We start from the raw sequence: 20,608 nt of genomic DNA on the forward strand, positions 1-20,608 counted from the left end.
GCATTGATCAGAGCCATGTATGGTTCACTGTGGAGTAGATTACATGTCAGATTACACTGCTTCTGTATTAATGTAGGGTAGTTGGCTCAGCAGAATGCAAGGTAGAAAGAAAAAGGACTTTAATTTATATGTCGCATAATACTTAATAATTCATGAAGTACTTTAGAATTGAAGTCACTATAGCCATAGCAGCAACTAATTTATTTGCAGCGAGATCTGATAAATGGGAAGTTAATGAATGAGATGATAACCTGCGCACGGTTATTTTGGTTGAGGAAAAAATGTCAATGGGACACCAGGAAAGCTGCCCTGCTCTTCTATGGAGAGTGGGAAAGGATCATTTCTATCAACCAGAGCAAGCTAATAAGGTCTCGATTCAGCTTTTGTTGGAAACGCTATAGCTTCAGCTGTGCAGCACTCCCTCAGTCCTGCACTGATGGGCTGAATTTTATCACTGGGTTTGGGGCCTTGACATTGGGTGGAAGATTTGTCCTAAACTGGCAGCTGCCCCTTCTAAGACAGGAAATTTTACCACAGACGGCCTCCTAATTGGTCACCTTCAGGCCTGCTATCCGATTACTGACAGGCTCCTGACGCTGCCAGCTCAATTAGAAAGCCCTGTGGCCTGAGCAGCACCGCTGCATGAAGAGGGCACAGCTGAGGGCCAGAGGGAGAACTAGTCCAGGTTGATTGTTGGGGGCCGCGTGGGCTTTCTTTCCTGCATATGGTTCCTTCTTTGGGCCGTACAGCTTCCTGCTCTAATGGCCCCATCAGGCTGCTACAGGCAAACTGTCATGCAACGGCGAGCCATCCTCCCCCATAGGCAAAATGCTGACAGCACCATAAAATGATCTTTAATCAGGCCTTGTAGTGAGCTGCTGATTTGCCTCACTGCCTGTTTCATTGAATCATAGAATCCCTACAGTGCAGGAGGAGGCACTCAGCCCATCGAGTCTACACCCTCAACAATCCCTCCCAGGCCCTATTCCCGTAACCCCGTATATTTATCCTGCTAATCCCCCTGACACTAGGGTCAATTTAGCATCTAATGGAAGCTATGTATTCTGACTTGGCACAGTGGTTGGCACTGCTGCCTCACAGCGGCAGGGACCAGGGTTCAATTCCAGCCTCCTCAAAACATCCTCGTTAGTGGGATTGCTTTGGGGAGCAGGTCCTGACACATCTCCCTGTTATTTTATCACCGCCCACCCCTTCTGCTTTCAGTACCATCAGTAAAACTCTGTCTGACATGTCAGCCAACTCATACATTCGGGTTTTCGAGCAGTGCTTAAATCTATGACCCAGAGGCAACAGTGCTACCAACTAAACTAAGCTGACATATTAAATATGCCCTAGAAATGATAAGAAGTAGGGTATTTTAAAAATCAAAATGCAAGTAGACAGTCTGACTGACATTTAGGAATATACCCAATATAAATAAATAGGCATTAGGCTAATTGGCCAGAAAAATAACACAGAGGGGGATGTGGAGAAAAAAGATACATTGCCAGACCCTGATAATTTGATTGTGATGTAGTTGAGTTAGTTTTAAATATCAAAGGACTATTACCTGTCAACTGTCAATGTCTGTCTCATCTAAAATTCATTCTTGTCTCTCAGCATTACTTGTTTCCTGATGTTCATAGATATCTAAGTCTTTATACGTATAATGAGTGTGTGACTGCAGACATGAATGTGAAATAGCAGGATTATTCTTTTAACTATTGCATTCCAATGATGTGTCAAAGAACATCTGAATAAACAAGCAATATAGCCTTGATGGTTTATTTGTGAACAAAGGTTCCACTTAACATTTCAAACTATTTCTGTAATGTGCTACGTATGGTAAGGAATGTACCAAAACACATCGGATTACTACAGATTCAGTAACTACGGAAGAGGAACAGAATTCGGCCAGTCGGCCCTTCAAGCCTGTTTTGGCATTCAGTACGATCATAACTGATTTTCTACCTCAACTCTACGTTTCCACCTTTTTCCCATATCTCTTGATCCTCTTATTGAGTTGCAGCCAAAAATAGAATGCTGGTAACATCAAATTTTTAATCTAATGGATGTTAATGCCCTGGAGCAGCTGAATTGAGATTTTGAACATTTATTCAAAGTACTAAACCTGGAGGCACATTCCAGTTGGAGCTGAATGTGGGGGACTAGAGCAAAACCTTATGCGTTGGTCATACATATGGAAACAGAGAAACAGAAATTAGGAGCAGGAAGAGATCATGCAGCCCTTCAAACCTGCTCTACCATTCATCATGATCATGGTTGATTATCCCACTCAATAGCCTGATCCCACTTTCCCCCATATCCTTTGATCTCCTTCGATGCAAGTGCGATTTCTAACTGCTCCTTGAAAACATACAATGATTTGGCCTCAACTACTTTCTGTGGTAGCAAATTCCACGGGCTGACCATTCTCTGGATGAAGAAATTTCCCCTCATCCCTGTCCTAAACGGACTACCCTGTATCCTCAGACTGTGACTCCTGGTCTGGATAACCCCCCCATTGGGGACATCCTTCTTGCATCTACTTTGTCTAGTCCAGTTAGAATTTTCTAGGTTTCTATGAGATCCCCCCTCATATTACCTCAGCCGATATATGCAACCTACAGTACAGAAATAGGCCATTTGGCCTTCTGGTAAAGAATGGTGTGCAAACATTTCTGAAGTCTCCTCCAAATCTAATGAACTTTTTTTTATTTTGTGGGATGAGTGTGAAGCTGGCAATGGCAGTGTTTGCAGCTCATCCCTAATTACCCTTGCAAAGATAGTAGTTAGCCATCTTCTTGAACTGCTGCAGTCCACCTGGTGTAGGAACACATAAAGAGCTATTAAGGAGGGAGTTCCAGCACTGACATTGAAGGAATGGCGATATAGTTCAGAGTTAGGGTATTTTATGAATTGGAGGGTAACTTACATGTGGTGATGTTTCCATGCATTTGTTGCCCTTATCCTTCAAGATGGTAGTGGCCATAGGTTTGGAAGGTGCTGTCCAAGAAGCTTTGGTCAGTTGTAGATGGGACACACTGCTGCCGCTATGCGTCAGTGGTAGACAGGGTGAATGTTTATGATGGTGAATAGGATGATTCAAATATTGTCTTGTTACAAGCTTCCTATCGCTTTTGTCTACAGAATACCAATGATTTATTGATTTTGAGAGGATAGGATCATGCAAACAATTTTTGTTGGCTCTCCACCTTCTTCCGACAAGCTCACCGAGAAGAGCTGACAGGCCTGCCACAATACAAAGTAAGCAGAGGCCTCAATGTGATTTACAAGGTACCAAAACCAGTTTTTTTATTTCCTCACATCTTTAGCCCATCAAACTGATTGTCCTCCAATTCTCTACACAGTCTTTAAGACATTCGAATTTTTAAACTGTTTCCTGGCCTGCCTGCAGTAACATTGGATACCAAAAATATTATTATTCAGATAAAATCTACAGGAAAAATGTTTAGTAAATATGCTCCAAGTACTTGCACTATATTCCTCACCTGCACATATTTGTGTTGTAAAAATAGATGCCTGAGATTTGTGCTCATATTACTGTAGGAAGCAGGTATTACTAGTAGGGAAAATCCTGGCTGTTGTGTGGAGGTTCTCATACCACATAGGAGTGATGGACAAATAATCTCTTTTATGGAGTAGGAGTACTGTGGGGGGCGGGGCGCAGGATTGACGCCTACACAAAACGTTAACAACACAACTAAGGCAGAGCAACAGAAGACCATCTTCCCTGCACGCAATTCAGAGCAAAATTGCAAATGCTGCAAATAGAATGACTTTAGAGTTTCAATTTTAATATGAACAGCGCAAACATTTAGTATTATGAACTTAATACATTTTCTATGTTATTAATTAGGGTTGTATAGCAATTCAACCGCATATGCTTTTCTTCTTAAGGTCCAAAAGCCAAGTGCTGAAAAATTAAACATTATAAGTTGCATTTCACTGCTGCACTCTTTGGGGGACAATCTTACGGGCTGGTCCCACTGGTTGGTCAGCATAGTGAGCCAATAAGATCATGAGAGAGGCAAAAAACCGGGTTTATGAAAAGACTATAACCATCAGTAACACATCTTTCATTAATTTCTGTATTCATCAAATATACATCACTCTTTTTGCACTTCTTTTGCTTATTGCCCATTACTTTTAGGTCCTGCTCACAGTTGTATGTGTTGATGTATGTGGAAATTTGTGCTGAAGAAAATGACCTTTGACCTGGAAATAGTACAGTAGGGATTTTTAAAAAATTACTTACAACGTTTGTAGAGTCTGTAACTGTTTTAAGAATGTTTTAAAGTGACTTTTAAATAATTTCATGAATTGTAAAGAGATCAATTCTAACAAGAAGAAATGCTAGTTCTGGTAACCTGGCACTACTTGACCTGGAAGCATTCCCAACAAGAAGAAAATTAACATATGAATATCACATGGCTGGTTGATATAAAGGGGAGTTGAAGGTAGAAGGTAATCATTACACAGTTTCAGGATATCTTGGAAATGCTCTGCAAGCTGGCTCAAAAGGTCTAAAACATGGAGGGCTGTGTGAATAGAGGTGGTAATGGGCTGGAAGTTTATTAAAAGTGGCCAAACAGTAAACTGGGGTATTATTGGTTGTTTGCTTAGGAGAAATTCTGGACAGCTGTGGCATCAGGGCTGTCATGATCCAAGAGAGAGAGGATTTATAAAAATGTTCAACTAAAGAGCATGAATTCTTCCCTCCACTTTCACCCCATTTCCATTTATTTTATTTCTTATTTTCATCACCCTACACTTTCACTTCCATTTTTCCATTTCTCCATTCTCTCGCTCCATTGTATCCCCAATCACCCCACCATTCAGGGCAACTGCCACATTCCTATGTAGTTCCTTAACCATCTGTACCTCTGCCATTTGCACAGTCTGATCACTTGATAGCCACTTTTACCTTTCTCAGCCTTCTGCATCATCATTTACATTTCCTTTGTCCAATTACAGAACCTCCAGCCATGTGGTATTTTTATGTTTATTTTTCTTCTTGTTGGAAATGCTTCCAGGTCAAGTAGTGCCAGGTTACCAGAACTAGCATTTCTTATTGTTGGAATTGATGTCTTTACAATTCATGAAATTATTTAAAAGTCACTTTAAAACATTCTTAAAACAGTTACAGACTCTACAAACATAAGTAATTTTTTAAAAATCCCTACTGTACTATTTCCAGGTCAAAGGTCATTTTCTTCAGCACAAATTTCCAAATACATCAACATATATAATTGTGAGCTGGACCTAAAAGTAACGGACAATAAGCAAAAGAAGTGTAAAAAGAGTGACGTATATTTGATGAATACAGAAATTAATGAAAGATGTGTTACTGATGGTTATAGTTTATTCATAAACCTGTTTTTTTTTGCCTCTCTCGTGATCTTACTGGCTCACCATGCTGACCAACCAGTGGGACCAGCCCGTAAGATCGACCCTTATAGTATAAATCTCGTCTGATTCTCCTTTGCTCTTAGCTCTGATGAAGAGTCATCCAGATTTGAAATATTGGCTCTATTCTCTCTCCACAGATGCTTTCAGACCTGTTGAGATTTTCCTACATTTTCTGTTTTTATTTGTAAAAGCATGCCTTGTCAATGATAATCATACCTATGAAACTTGGGACTGAAATCTATGGTCATGTAAGATTCCTGACCTACCTGGCATGAATAAAGAACAGCACATTGTGAAACCGTGTAGCTCTGCAATGTCATACATGCTGAAGGGGAATGCTTATGGTTGTGTAAGGTGTATCTTTGTTGCATTGATTATTTAAACCTTTATATTTGAAATATCATTTGCCTGTTTGTTAATTCATGCATGATTTGCATTGATTCTGGTTTATATTGAGGTAAAAGTTGTAAAAGATGAAAATCTTGTTGGCAATTTCTTCATTTGAGGGTTATTCAGTAAATTTGATTATTTGGTTTTATTGTTACCTGATGCCAATTGTAACACGCATCAAGATCTTGTGAATAAGCTGATAAAAGACACTGGATGGTAAGAATTTAAATAACTAATATAAATAAGTCTTGCGCTATGAAATAAGCAGATGCATGTATCATACATTGGATTAATCCTCATCCCTGTCCCAAGAGCATTTATCCAGACCTAATTCTGAAACAAAAAGCTCTGAGTTAATGCCTCCCTCTGCTTTCATAAGCTGCCAATAACAGAAGTGAACCTGACACCTTTTATAGTCACCTCAGCCATAGGTTCTGTGCCACCCTTGGTTTTCAGTGGTAGTAGAAGAGTGTCATAGGTTTATACTGCATCATCATCCTTAAATTTCCTCCAATAACATGATTTTCTATTTGATGGGATCATTGTCTTTGCAATTCTTTTTATTTCCAATGGAGACCCTGGATCAAACCTCTGAAATGCTTTGACCTTGAAGACTATAGGCCACACAAAAAAAAAATCACTGTTACTGTCTGACAAACAAAACACAAATGTCACACCTGAGTGGAAACTGACTTCAAGAGAAATCTGACTTTTATAACTAAGAGGCAAAAAAGTTCTATTGTATAGAATGTAGAAGAATTTTGTAAGTACATGCATGTGCTTTCCAAGTGTCATCATGAAAGTCAGGCAAGTGACAGAGGACTGGTTCTGACTGTAAGAAACTTATATTTGTCTTCATTGATCTTTTTCTTTTCACATATCTTTATCGTCTGTTTTTATGTTTCTCACAAAACTTACTCTCATGTTCTATGCTTCACTTCTTAATCAATGCCTTTCTTCTCCTTTGCTGAATTTGAAATGGTTCCCAATCCTCAGGTCCACTGTTTATTCTGGCCATTGTGTTTGCCTTTTCCTTCGATCTAATACTATCTCTAATTTTCCTTGTCAGCCACTTTTCCAGGAATGAGCAACTGTTGCAGTTCACCCATGCGCTCCTTGAATGTCTGCCATTGCCTACCCACTGTCATTCCTTTCAGCAATCTATCATAGCCAACTCATGCCTCGTACCACTGTAGTTTCATTAATTTAGATTCAAGGCTATAGTCTCAGAATCAACTATGTCACCCTTCATCTTGATGAAGAACCATTGAACCATAGAGTACCCAGAGTGAAGGAGGAAACTATCTGGCCCATCAAATCTGTGTTGACTCTCCAAAACAGCATTTTACTCATGCTCTATCCCTGTAACCCTATGCAGTTCCCAAACTCATCCACCTAAATTACACATCTTTGGACGCTAAGGGTCAATTTAACATGGCCAATTCACCTAACCTGCACATCTGAATTCTCTCATTATGGTCACTCATGCCCAAAAGATACTTGCAAAAGTACACTGCCAATTATTCACTTTTCATTACACCATACTCAGCCTCGGATGGCCTGTTCTCTAATTCGTTCTTCAACATATTGGTCCAGAAAACCATCCCATACACACGCTAGGAATTCCTTTCTATGGTATCAATTTGTCAATCTAGATACAGATTAAATTCACTCAAAATTATGGATGTTCCTTTCTCACATGCATCTCAAATTTGCTGTTTAATGCCATTCCCAAAATCATCACTACAATTTCAGTGTCTATACATAATCACCATGAATGTTTTGTGTCCCTTGCCAATGTTCAGCTCTATCCATACAGTTTCCACATTGTCGGAGCTAATATCTTTCCTCACTATTGTGTTCATTTCCTCTTTAACCAGTGATCCGACACCTTTTCCTTTATGCTGCCCTTCCTAAATACTCCTGAATATTCAATTCCCATCCCTAGTCATCCTGCAGCTATGTCCCTGTAATCCCAACTATATCATACCCATCTACATCTATTTGTATGATTAATTCATCCACCTTGTGGCAAATGCTCCACATATTAAGATACAAAGCCTTAAGGTTTGTCTTTTTGACCTTCCTTTTCAGATTCACAGAATACTACAGTGCAGAAGAAGTCCTTCAGCCGATCAAGTCTGCACCAATGCAGGAAATGCCCTGACTTGCCCATCTAATTCCACTTGTCAGCACTTGGCTCATAGCCTAAATTATTTATCAATGTGGCCATGTTTGATTCTGACCCTTGATTCTCTGCCTTTTACTTTTTCCCTTTCTATTTTTTGTTCTTATCCTTGTTTCCCCCGCCTCTGAATCCTTAGATAGGTTCCAATTCCTTTGCTACATTAGTTTAAACCCTTTTCAGCCACTCCAGCAAATGTTACACCTAGGACATCAGTCCTGGTCCTGCCCAAGTGCAACCCACCTCCCCCAGAGCAGGTCCCTATGTCCCAGAAATCGGAAACTCTCCCCCTCACACCATATTTTCAGCCATGTATTCATCTGATATATCCAGCAATTTCTACTCTGACTAGCACAGGACACTGGTAATAATCCTGATATCACTGCCTTTATGGTCCTACTTTTCAACTTCCTAACTTTCTATATCCTATTTTTAGGATCTCATCCCCATTTTATCTATGTCATTTGTATCAATGTGTACCATAACCATTGGCCTTTCACCCTCCCACTCCAGAATCTTCTGTTGCTGCTCTGAGACATCCTTGACCCTATCACCAGAGAGGCAACATAATGGGTAGAATTCTCCCAAAAAAATTCTAAGTGTTGAATTTGCCTGAAAGCTGGAGTATTCACGTTGTTTTCTTCAGTGAAAGTTCAGACAAGAATCTCCCACGCTGCAGAGGTCACCAGCGTGAATATCATTAAATTTCAGGGGCAGGGCTTATGCTCGTTGGTGAGACCGGCAGCATAGCGCTGAGCAGGCCACTGCGCTTGCGCCAATCTGTCAGTGCCAAGATCAGCACTTGTGCAGTGGCCCCCGCACCGATGGCCTCCTGATTGGTGGCCAGCTCAATCGCTGGCCAGCCCTGCAATCTTGCATCACTACCCTACCGACCTCCCCATGGCCTGATCGCTGGCCCCCCAACCATTCCCAGGCCCAGCCCTGACTCCCCCCTCTCCTGGCCTGCTCCAATCTCTAACCTTCCCTTGACAGTTACCACCTCCCCCCACCCCCCTCGCAGACCTGATTTTCCCCCCCATCTACCCCACAGTACCAACCCACCCCCCCCCCAAACAGGCTGAAACAACCAAGGCGGCCTCCACAACGCACGACAGCGCAGTCATTGAAACTGATAGCCAAGTTCTGCACACGTGAGGACGGCCTCAACAGGGATCTTGAGTTCATGTCACATTAGCTGTAACACCCATGACTTGCCTGGGCTTGCAACATCTCATTTACTATCCCGACTGGAGACAATACACATCTCTTTAACCTATGCTTAATGCTATCTCCATTCACATTGTCTGTATCTTTAAGACTTGATTAGGTGTAAAGACTCGTATTCTGTAAACTGATGTGTCTTTATATGCCCTGTTTGTGATCAGAAATCCCCACTCACCTGACGAAGGGGCAGCGCTCTGAAAGCTAGTGGCGTTTGCCAGCAAATAAACCTGTTGGACTTTAATCTAGTATTGTGAGACTTTTTACTAGTAGGGATAGTCAGACTCATTAGCAATGCCCACAGTCTGAAAATGAAGATAAGAGAAATTCAGACCATTTGTGTGTCTCAGCTTACATATCAATGCAACTCACCCAATCAGCTTCTTCCACTGCCCTGCATCCACTTTGAATCCTGACATCACCTCAGGCACTTCAACCTCCAAGCTACCGTTCACATTTCTCCCTGTACTTCTACCTGTTGTCAATCTCCCCTTACACTCTCCACTAGCTGCTGCTGACTATCTGTCCCACTGTCTGCCTCTCGCACTCTCCCCCCTCCCAGGGGGGCTTCCTATTTTCAACCTAGGAACCTGGCATTGGGAAGGTGAGAGCTACCCCTCTTCCCTTTCATCTAACCTGATGATTCCCCCGCACCCTCCCGGTCATCAGCAACTCCTTTCCTGTGACCCCCAAACTTGTCCACAGGGATCCAAAGATGATAACGAGAGAAGGCAGAATTACTGACAGCAATTACTGCTCTTGTTGTCTATAATATGATTGGCCAGCAAACCGTGGGGCTGGCATTCACACTCTACTGGGGACTTAATTTGGTGAGAGGTCCAAAGCTGCCCACTTAAGTGCCTGATTGCACATAAATATCACCAGGTACCTCTTGGGGAGCTGACACAGGTTGATGACCAGTTCTCTGACTGGTGGGTTGAATCCACGTCACCTACGCATGATTCTACCTATCCATGTGTGACAAAAAGTACATAACTTTATCTACTACTGGTTGCATCATTATCTACTGACAAGATGTGATGGATGCAGCTGAATCTTGAAAATTGTAATATACGCCTTCCCTACAGAGTAGCTTAGATGACCACAAACAAACCAACCCAGAAGAGTGAGTGATCTTAGCTCACTTTCTCCCAGTGCCCCTTTTATATATCTGTTCCTTCGACATGGTCACCAGAATTCCACCATCCTGCCCACCACAGAATTGGAGCGGGCCAAGGGCCGACAACAGAAATGTTCATTGACCTCAGGTGGGAATTTCTGGCCTCACTTGAGCAAGGCCAAAAATTCCCGCCCAGTGTTTGATCCAGTTGTCCACCATTATAAATTTGGAGCAACTCTGCAAACCTTCTCAGGTTGGTCTTTCCTTATGTGGCTTTGATCATCTTATTTTGCTGGCAGTTGTTTTGCATTTTGATTTGATTGATTTATTATTGTCACATGTATTAACATACAGTGAAAAGTATTGTTTCTTGCACGCTATACAGACAAAACATTCCATTCATAGAGAATGAAATGAGAGAGTGCAGAATATAGTGTTACAGTTCATAGGTAGGGTGTAGAGAAAGATCAAATTAATGCAAGGCAAGTCCTTTCATAGGTCTGACAGTAGCAGGGAAGAAGCTGTTCTTGAGTCGGTTAGTACATGACCTCAGACTTTTGTATCATTTTCCCAACAGAAGAAGGTGGGTGCAAGAATGTCCGGGGTGCATGGGGTCCTTAATTATGCTAGCTGGCCTTCTGAGGCAGTGGGAAATGTGGACCATGTCAATGGATGGGAGGCTAGTTTGAATGATGGATTGAGCTACATTCACAACCTTTTGTAGTTCCTTGCGGTCTTGGGCAGAGCAGGAGGCAGACCAAGCTGTGATACAACCAGAAGGAATGCTTTCTATCGTGTATCTGTAAAAGTTGGTGAGAGTCGTAGCTGACGTGTCAAATTTCTTTAGTCTTCTGACACAGTAAAAGCATTGTTGGGCTTTCTTAGCTATAGTGTCAGCATGAGGGGGACCAGGAAAGATTGTTTTGTTTTGCATTGTCTTATACCTGACTGGATACTTTAGAAATGTAACAGTTGTGTTATGCTTGTGATCTGGGCTGTTGTGCGTATATCTTCTCAATCTTTCTGATTGTGATTGAATTACCATTTGGCAAGATGATATTTGCTTTCAATTAATCAATGTTGTTATTACATAGAAAAACACACCTAAATACTTCTGATCAGGGTAGAGTATTGTAATGGTTATGTTATGGACAAATAATCCAGATGTTTAAAGAAATCTAGAAATAAAGATCTTACATCAGTGTGAGTGACCACAAAGTTTAAAGTATATTATTAGCGTCACATTATTACTGTGAAAATCCCCCAATCGCCCCATTCTGACACTTGTTTGGGTACACTGAGGGAGAATGGCCAATGCATCTAACCAGCATGCTTTCAGACTGTGGGAGGAAACTGGAGAATCCAGAGGAAACCCACACAGACATAGGGAGAACATGCAGACTCTGCACAGCGACCTAAGTCAGGAATTAAACCTGGGTTCCTGGCAGTGTGAAGCAGCAGTGCTAACCACCGTGCCACCCAAAAAGCTGTCAGATTGTCAGACAAAACCCAATTGGTTCACTTTAGGATCGGAAACCTGCATCCTCTCATTGTCTGGTCTACATGTGACTCTCGTCTCAAACCAACATAACTAATTCATGCAAAATACTGCGGATGCTGGAATCTGAAACAAAAACAGAAAATGCTGGAAAATCTCAACAGGTTTGGCAGCATCTGTGGAGAGAGAATAGGGTCAACATTTCAAGTCTGGATGAACCTTCATCAGACCCTAGCTCTGACAAAGGGTCATCCAGACTCGAGATGTTGGCTCTATTCTCCCTCCACAGATATTGTCAGAGCAACTGAGATTTTCCAGCATTTTCTGTTTTTATAACTGATCCATCACTGGTTTCTGAAGTGTACTAGCAACTCACCCAGTTGTGTAAACTGCTCCACCACCTTCCCAGGGCTAATAGGGATAGTCAGACTCATTAGCAATGCCCACAGTCTGAAAATGAAGATAAGAGAAATTCAGACCATTTAATTCAATCAGTAAAACAGATTTGTGTGTTTCAGCTCACATATAATGCCTCAATAGGCCTTTAATGATATCAGGCATGCTAGATGCATTGTTCAATAATCAGCAAAAGCCAATACAACATAATCTCCTAATAGGCATGTTTTATGCTCAGGTACATCACTGTGCTTTTACTGCCTTAGTATTAATAATTATAGTTGTTTAGATATAATAATCCATTGTTGACTATATCTATCAATTATCATTTATCCTCATGATATTGCTTCACAATTGTGAGTCACTTTTCTGTTATTTGGAGCCACAGATTAAAGCAGCCACAAATCCACAGAAATACCAGAGGCTGTACACTCATTTTCAGCTCCTCCTGATATGATGCAATATCAATTTCAGAATTTTAACATTAGCAAAACTAGATGTTGCTGACTGCTCACCCTCACCTCCTCCTCTCATTATGTCCAATGATTTATCACATCGAAAAATCAGCAGTGACAGCCTACTTTCCCGGGTGAAAAGCTCAAAAGACACGTTGAAGCTCAGGGCCCAATGAAAGGTATTTGATGTCAATAGCATTTGACACATGCAGGTTTGATATGTTCGCTGCTTCTAAGTGATGCCAAAAGAATGCATCTTGTGAGAATAGCATTAAGAACAGAGGACAAAGATCTAAACGAGTTCAGATAATTGCTGTTAGCTGTACAAGGTCACCTTCAAATCCCACACAGGAAGCACTTCCAGTTTGGTACCCATGCAAGGGAAGATAGTTCTGTTAATGTTCAGTCAAAGCTGTAAAACACAGAATGCTTTAGCCGTAACATTTTTCTCTCATGCTAAATCCCAGGTCATCTTTTCTATGAGATCAACCTTTGGCTCTCTTGACTCTTTTACTAAGAAACTGTTGACTGCCTGCATTCTCTATCTGGCCTCCATGCTAGCTAATTTTGCAAACAGTTTCCTTTTCTCAGATACAGTCCCGCCCCTTTCAAATCTGTTGTCATGATGTGGTGATGCCAGTGTTGGACTAGGGTGGGCACAGTAAGACATCTCACAACACCAGAATAAAATCCAACAAGATTATTTGAAATCATGAGCTTTCGGAGTGCTGCTCCTTCATCAAGTGAGTGCACACCTGATAAAGGTGCAGCATTCCAAAATCAGTTGACGTCAGCATCTTTCTCAAAAAATAACCCTTCCCATTTTCCAGGCATTCTATATTCATCTTTTACCTCCCTACAGTACTCAAGTATGATGTTGTCTCCCAAATCTTGGAATATCTTTGCTGCAACTCCATGTTGAATTTATTCAATCAGGTTTCCCCTCCTGCCAGAACACTAATTGCCCTAGTAAAGTCACACATGACATCCTCTGTAATTGTAACAGTGGTGTACTATTCCTCCACACTCTTCTCAACCTGTGTACAGCTTTTGCTACCATTGACCACACAGTCCCCCCATTTTCCAGCTGAGTGTGTTGGCTGTTGCCTGGTCTAACCTATAAAGTCATAGACAAGAGACTGTTTTCAGCAATGGCTTCTCTTCCAACTGTTCCTGCACCACACTCAGATTAGAGAGTGGCAAATGTTGTGTCTTTGTTTAAAAAGGGCTGCAGGGGAAAGCTTGGGAACTACAGGCCAGTTACCCTCACATCTGTGGCAGGTAAATTGTTGGAAGGTATTTTGAGAGACAGGATCTACAGGCATTTAGAGATGCAAGGACTGATTAGGGACAGTTGACATGACTTTCTGCGTGGAAAATCATGTCTCACAAATTTACTTGAGTTTTTTGAAGGGGTATTCAAAAAGGTAGATGAGGGCAGTGCAGTTGATGTTGTCTACGTGGACTTTAGCTAGGCCTTTGACAAGGTGCCGTGTGGTAAGTTGTTGTATAAAGTTAAATCTCACGGGATCCAGGGTGAGGTATCTAAATGGATACAAAATTGGCTTCTTTACAGAAGCCAGAGGGCGGTTGTAGAGAGTTGTTTTTCAAACTGGAGACCTATGACCAGCGGTGTGCCTCAGGGATCAGCGTTGAACCCACCGTTATTTGTCATTTATATTAATGATTTGGGTGAGAATATAGGGGGCATGGTTAGTAAGTTTGCGGAGGACACTAAGATTGGTGGCATAGTGGACAGTGAGAAACATTGTCTCCAATTGCAGTGGGGTCTTGATCAATTGGGCCACTGGGCTGACAAATGACAGATGGAGTTTAATTTAGACAAATGCGAGGTAATGAATTTTGGTAGATTGAACCAGGGTAGGACTTACTCAGTTAATGATAGGGCGTTGGGGAGAATTACAGAACAAAGAGATCTAGGGCTACATGTTCATAGATCCTTGAATGTCCACCTGTGACTGCACTGAGTGGTGAAGAAGGCATTTGGCATGCTTGGTTTCATCAGTCAGAAGATTGAATAAGGGAGTTGGGATGTCTTGTTAAAGTTGTACAAGACTTTGGTAAGGCCACACTTGGAATACTGTGTGCAATTCTGGTCACCCTATTATAGAAAGGATATTATTAAACTAGAAAAAGTACAGAGAAGATTTACTAGAATGCTATCAGGACTTGATGGATTGAGTTATAAGGAGAGGCTGAATAGACTGGGACGTTTTTCTGTGGAGCGTAGGAGGCTGAGGGGTGACCTTATAGAGATTTATAAGATAATGAGTGGGACATAGACAAGGTAGATAGTCAATATCTTTTCCCAAAGGTAGGGGAGTCTAAAACTAGAGGGCATAGGTTTAAGGTGAGAGGGGAGAGATACAAAAGTGTCCAGAGGGGCAATTTTTTCACAGGGTAATGAGTGTCTGGAACAAGCTACCACAATGGATAAAAACAATAAAAGAATCACAGATATTAGTTCATGTGATTTCCAGAATCCAGGAAGTCAAAGCCTGGAGGAGTATATTCCCTTTATGGCTGTGTGTAATCCAGATGAGTTTCTGGCTGGAGACAGCAACACAGAAGTCCATTAAATGACTGACTGTGCAGTACAATGGTGTTTCTGTGTTTAGACCGCTTGGCAGGCAATGATCAGAGACTTTTAAAATCAAACAGGCTTCAAGGAGTTGGTGGCCAGTTGTTTGGTCATCCAGGGCCAGCTGGAGTTCTTTCCAGTTGGTGTTAAATCAGCAGTGTGAAATGAGAGATGGTAACATTGAAAGACTAGGAGCATGCAGTCATGTGAATGGCTCATCAATGACATAATTGCACCTCACAAGCGCTTTTTGTACTTCCGGCCAATGTCCATTATTTTCCTTAGGACTGAATGGATGGCTATTAACATCTCTTCAGGTACAACAAGTTTTGATATCTCTGTTTTTGTTATTGCCCCAGCTGGGGAGAGTAACTGGATAAAAGCAAATTAGTGCAGATGCTGGAATCTGAAACCAAAAAGAGAAAATACTGGAAAATCTCAGCAGGTCTGGCATCACCTGTAAGGAGAGAAAAGAACTGACATTTCGAGCCTAGAAGGCCCTTTGTCAAAACTTAAAGCTGGGGAGAGTTAGTTCATCTCTTAGTCATCTAATTTTGAGATTACAATGTGGCCTTACAATGGGATGTGAGACTCCACAAGGATGCAAGTGAAACTGTTTTGTTCTTATAATTTCTGTTGGCAGTTTCCAGTCTTGAGTCAAAAAGCCTATGGCAACCACCTTAGTTCAGCAAGATTTTAAAGCAACAAAAAAAGAGTTTTGATATACACAGTTTTTGATTTTGTTACATGTTTTATTGACATGAGAATATAGAATAAAGCATGCAATTCTAAAGTGAGGGGAGGAGCAGAGGGATCTGAGACTATATGTGCATAAATCATTAATGGTTGGGAGGACAAGTCAAGAATGCAGTTAACAAAGTGTAGGGGATCCTGGGACTTATAAGTAGTGGCATAGAGTACAAAAGTAAGGAAATTCTGATAAACCTGTATAAAACACTGATTCAGCCTCAACTGGAGTATTGCATCCAGTTCTGGGCACTTTAGGAAGAATGTGAAGATGTTAGAGAGGGTGCAGAAAAATCAGGATGATTGCCGGAATAAGGAACTTCAGTTACATAGACTGGAGAAGTTTACGCTATTCTGTGGTTCTATGATTCTATTTCTCATCACCTTCAACCCAACAACTGTCCAAAAACTATGTGTTCCCCAATTCTGACCTCCCATGCATTCCAAAATTCCTTATCCTAACATTAGCTGTGGTTTCAACTGTCTACCCATGCTCTTGAATTCTCACCTAAATCTCTCCACCTTTCTGATCAACTTTTTGCTTATCTGTCCTAATATCTCCTTACATGGCTTGGTGTCAACTCTTGTCTGATTGCACTCCATTGAAGCCCCAGGGGACATGTTATGTTAAAGGTGTTAAATAAATATAGTTTTTTTTAAATCCAATTCAATCAAATCCAGTCCAATTCAGAGTCTCAACAAGTTGAGACATTCCCGATCCAAGCTGACAAGACAGAGCTCTCACCTCGTGCCTTGGGCTTGATCTACATGATCCATAGCTCCTCCTCCGAGGCTTGATCTCATTTGCATCTTAGCCAAAAGCCCAAGATGCCACTTTTAAAAATTGCTTCAAATGAAGCTAAAGTGTAACCTAATGACGTCAACCAAAGACAGCATATCGATACTACACTTGATCTTAGCCAAAAGGCCAAGAAGCTACTAAATGTAATTGTTGTTGATATTGCATTAACCCTAATTTGTATGTTTACTGCTCCATTCGGAAAGAGTTATTGCATTATGAGCCATTATACACTTTATGGGATGAATTGTGGTTTGCGCAGAGGAACAATGATCAAAATGTATTTATCCCAAGCTAATTATAATATTACGCAAGGTTTATCAAAATACCTTTTAAGTCTCTATTGAAAATTGTACATTTCCAAATATCGGTTATTCTGAGATAAGACAGCTTTACGTGCCATGAGAATTAAAGTCTGCAATTTTTGCATAGAAAAATGTTAATTCTGGCAACTGAACAAATTGCACCTCATAAATAATCATAGCTGATTTTTACAGTTGTCTTATCATATCCCATAAAAATATTTCAATTTTCTTAAAATAGTTTAATTGTGACCTTTACCATGTCAGCCTCAGTGGTAGCACTATGATGTTTTAGTCAAAAGGTTTGTGTTCAAGGAGCGTACCAGAGATTTGAGTATATAACCTAGACTGATACACTGATGAAGTACAAAGAGAATTCAACACTGTCAGAAGCGCTGCCTTTCAGGTTAAGATTTTGTCCACACTTCCAGGCAGACATACAGGGCGGAATCTATGGCCTCATTCCGGGTCAACAGATGTTTCCATTGTCTGCCCCTCGCCTGCTCTGATTCCGTGGCGGTTGGGGGCGATACAGTTCCAGTGCTAAGTTTTATGGAACTCTTCATAGGACATCAGGGATATTTAACCTCACATTGGTGAATATTTATCACTCAACCATCCCCATAGTAATGTATCATCTGGTCATTTCTCTTGTTGCTGTTTGTAGCACGTTGGTGTACCCAAATTGTCACAAATTCCCACCTTACAACAGCAACTATGTTTCAAAAGAGTTGTGGCCTTCAAGATGAAGTATTTTGAGATATCCTAAGGTTGTGAAAGGAGTGATATAGATAGATGCTCCTTACTTATATAGAAGTTTGCTTTCATTGGTAAACTTGGACCAAAAACGTTGCTTCAGTGATGCACATGCTGCACTGTACTGCTAACCTACATTCCCAAGGTGTAAACATGCCTCTGAGTTTAGCATAATCTTTATTTCTCATGTCCTACATGAATTGTAATAAGCTGACTGCTCAGATTATTCCTTCGATGGCTCCCAATAATTATTTACGAACCAACCATTCATTGTGTTTTCTTTCAACCAGAAAATCGCAAAATGGTCTCATGAAAAAGTGTTTTTAATTAGTGTGAACTTTCAGGAAGAAATTGAGTTTCCATTTTCTTCGTACTGCCACCCTCGGTGGAAGCCTCTTTGTAATTAATAACTCCAGGCTTCAGCGTTTTAAATATTCCAAAAGCTGACGACTGACACAATTTATTCTCTCACTTCAGATTTGTTTACCACAGAATTAGTCCCAAAATTCATGCTGTGTAAATATTACCATGAGAACATTTGGTCCCTTGAAAGGTGTCAACACAAGTCTTGATCCCAACCAAAGAATAAAGTGTAAAATATACTGTAAATGCAAAATGATCTTGTATTTCAGATGTGGAAAGATGACTGTATCTTCAGTAGCACTGAAGTGACATGGAGGAAATTGAACTAAAAGTATAGCTGGTTTCCATCAAAGTGCCACCATACTTCAGACATTACTATCAGAAAAGTTTGTTTAAAATTTATTTATTAGTGTCACAAGTAGGCTTACATTAACACTGCAATGAAGTTACCGTGGAAATCCCCTAATTGCCACACTTTGGCACCTGTTTGGGTATGCTGAGGGAGAATTTAGCATGGTCAATGCACCTAACCAGCACGTCATTTGGACTATGGGAGGAAACCACAGCACCCAGAGGAAACCCAGGCAGACATGAGGAGAACGTGCAGACTCTGCACAGACAGTGACCCAAGCTGGGAACTGAACCCGGGTACCCGACGCTGTGAGGCAGCAGTGCTAACCACTGTGCCACCCTAAAAGTCAATTATATGTAACACGTTTTAAGACTTCTGTATCTAGATATACTGAAATTCCTGCCTGAGGTCAACAGACAATTTCTGTTGTCTGCCCCTCACCCGCTCCGATTCTGTAGGGGGCAGAGAGGTAGGATTCCGACATATGACATCATTCACTGAGCGGTAAAAAAAGTCAGAGACAATTAGAAACTTTCTGCCTTATCCAAGCAGGGGTCGTACATCAGCACAGCTGGACACGAGTGTATCCACCCACACTATTATACATCACAGAGCAATACCTATCAGCAGGTACAAATTTACTGCAGCATTGCAAACAAACTAGAGGATGTGTGTGTGTCTGTGGGGTGGGGAGGGGAGGGGGGTGGTGGGTGGAGGAGTCAGCAAAGGGAAAGGAGTCGGGGGGGGGGAGGTGTCAGAGAAGGAGGGGGAGGAGGCAGGGTCGAGGGGAAGGAGGCAGGGAGGTGGGAGGAAGCATGGATGGGGAAGGGACAGGGAGGGGGAGGGTACAGGGAGGAGGCAGGAGGCAGGGAGGGGGTAAGAGCAGGGAGGGGGCAAGAGACAGGGAGGGGGTATATTTCCAAGAGGGTATGTGTCCAAGTGGGCAGCTAGTAGTTCTTAAAGACAATTGGTGCTTTATTGGCAAAGGAAGGCAAGTGTCTTTTTTTTGTGGCTGCTTTGAAATGATGCATTTCAGAACAATTTTACCTCATCACCTGCCCAAATTAGGCAGTTTATTCAGAGGAGAAACCAAGCCTATATCTCATGTGAATTTTGAAACATCTATGTGCATTGGGCTTTGATTCTTGTTAGGGAAATTTCCTTGTCTCACTGTGTTTCTGGTTATGTTGTTATTACAGATTATCAGCTCAGAGGGTAACACTCATCCCTTCAGTCACAAACCTATAGGTTCATGCTCCACTCCACAGCTTGAGCACAAACATCAAGACTGTAGTACTGAGAAAGTGCTGCACTGTCTGAAAGCCAATCATTTGGATGAGACGTTGAACCCTGGCCCCATCTAGCTGCTTGCATAAATGTAAAAATTGCAAGGCACCATTTTGAAGAAAAGCAGGATATCTTGTGACCTGGTCAATATGTATCCCTCAGTATCAAAAAAAAAGATTATCGCATTTCTGATTCTGGGATCTTGCTGTGCACAGTTTGGCTCTTTCATTTTTTACATGACAAAGAAGTACATTGTTGGCTGTAGAGTGCTAAGATGGCACAGTGGTTAGCACTGCTGCCTCACAGTGCCTGCGACCCAGGTTCAATTCTGGCCTCAGGTGACTGTCTGTGTGGAGTATGCACATTCTCCCTGTGTCTGCATGGGTTTCCTCCAGTTTCCTCCCACACTCCAAAGCTGTGCGGGTTAGGTTGATCGAGGCAATTTAGCATGGCCACAGTAACAGGGGGATTAGCAGGGTAAATACATGGGGGATAGGACCTGGGTGGGACTATTGTTGGTGCAGGCCTGATGGGCCAAATGGCCTCCTTCTGTACTGTAGGAATTCTATGATTCTGGTGATTGTGAAAAACACCTTGTCAATCAAGTGTCTTTTAAAATTATATCTAATAGTGCATAACATCTTAAGTGAGTTAATTATCCTCGTTTTGTTCTTTTTCTTAAATCTGACCTTCGCACTGTAG

The 20,608-nt window shown here is 41.5% G+C and overlaps 1 pseudogene; it reads right to left on the reverse strand.

The window, feature by feature from the left end:
- Positions 1-16,806: 16,806 nt before the first annotated feature.
- On the reverse strand, positions 16,807-16,987 carry LOC145341682 (U2 spliceosomal RNA; annotated as a pseudogene).
- Between the last annotated feature and the right edge of the window lie 3,621 nt (positions 16,988-20,608).

Source organism: Carcharhinus amblyrhynchos, chromosome 3, assembly GCF_965287045.1.
Source record: "Carcharhinus amblyrhynchos chromosome 3, sCarAmb.v2.hapA, whole genome shotgun sequence".
NCBI classification, from domain to species: domain Eukaryota; kingdom Metazoa; phylum Chordata; class Chondrichthyes; order Carcharhiniformes; family Carcharhinidae; genus Carcharhinus; species Carcharhinus amblyrhynchos.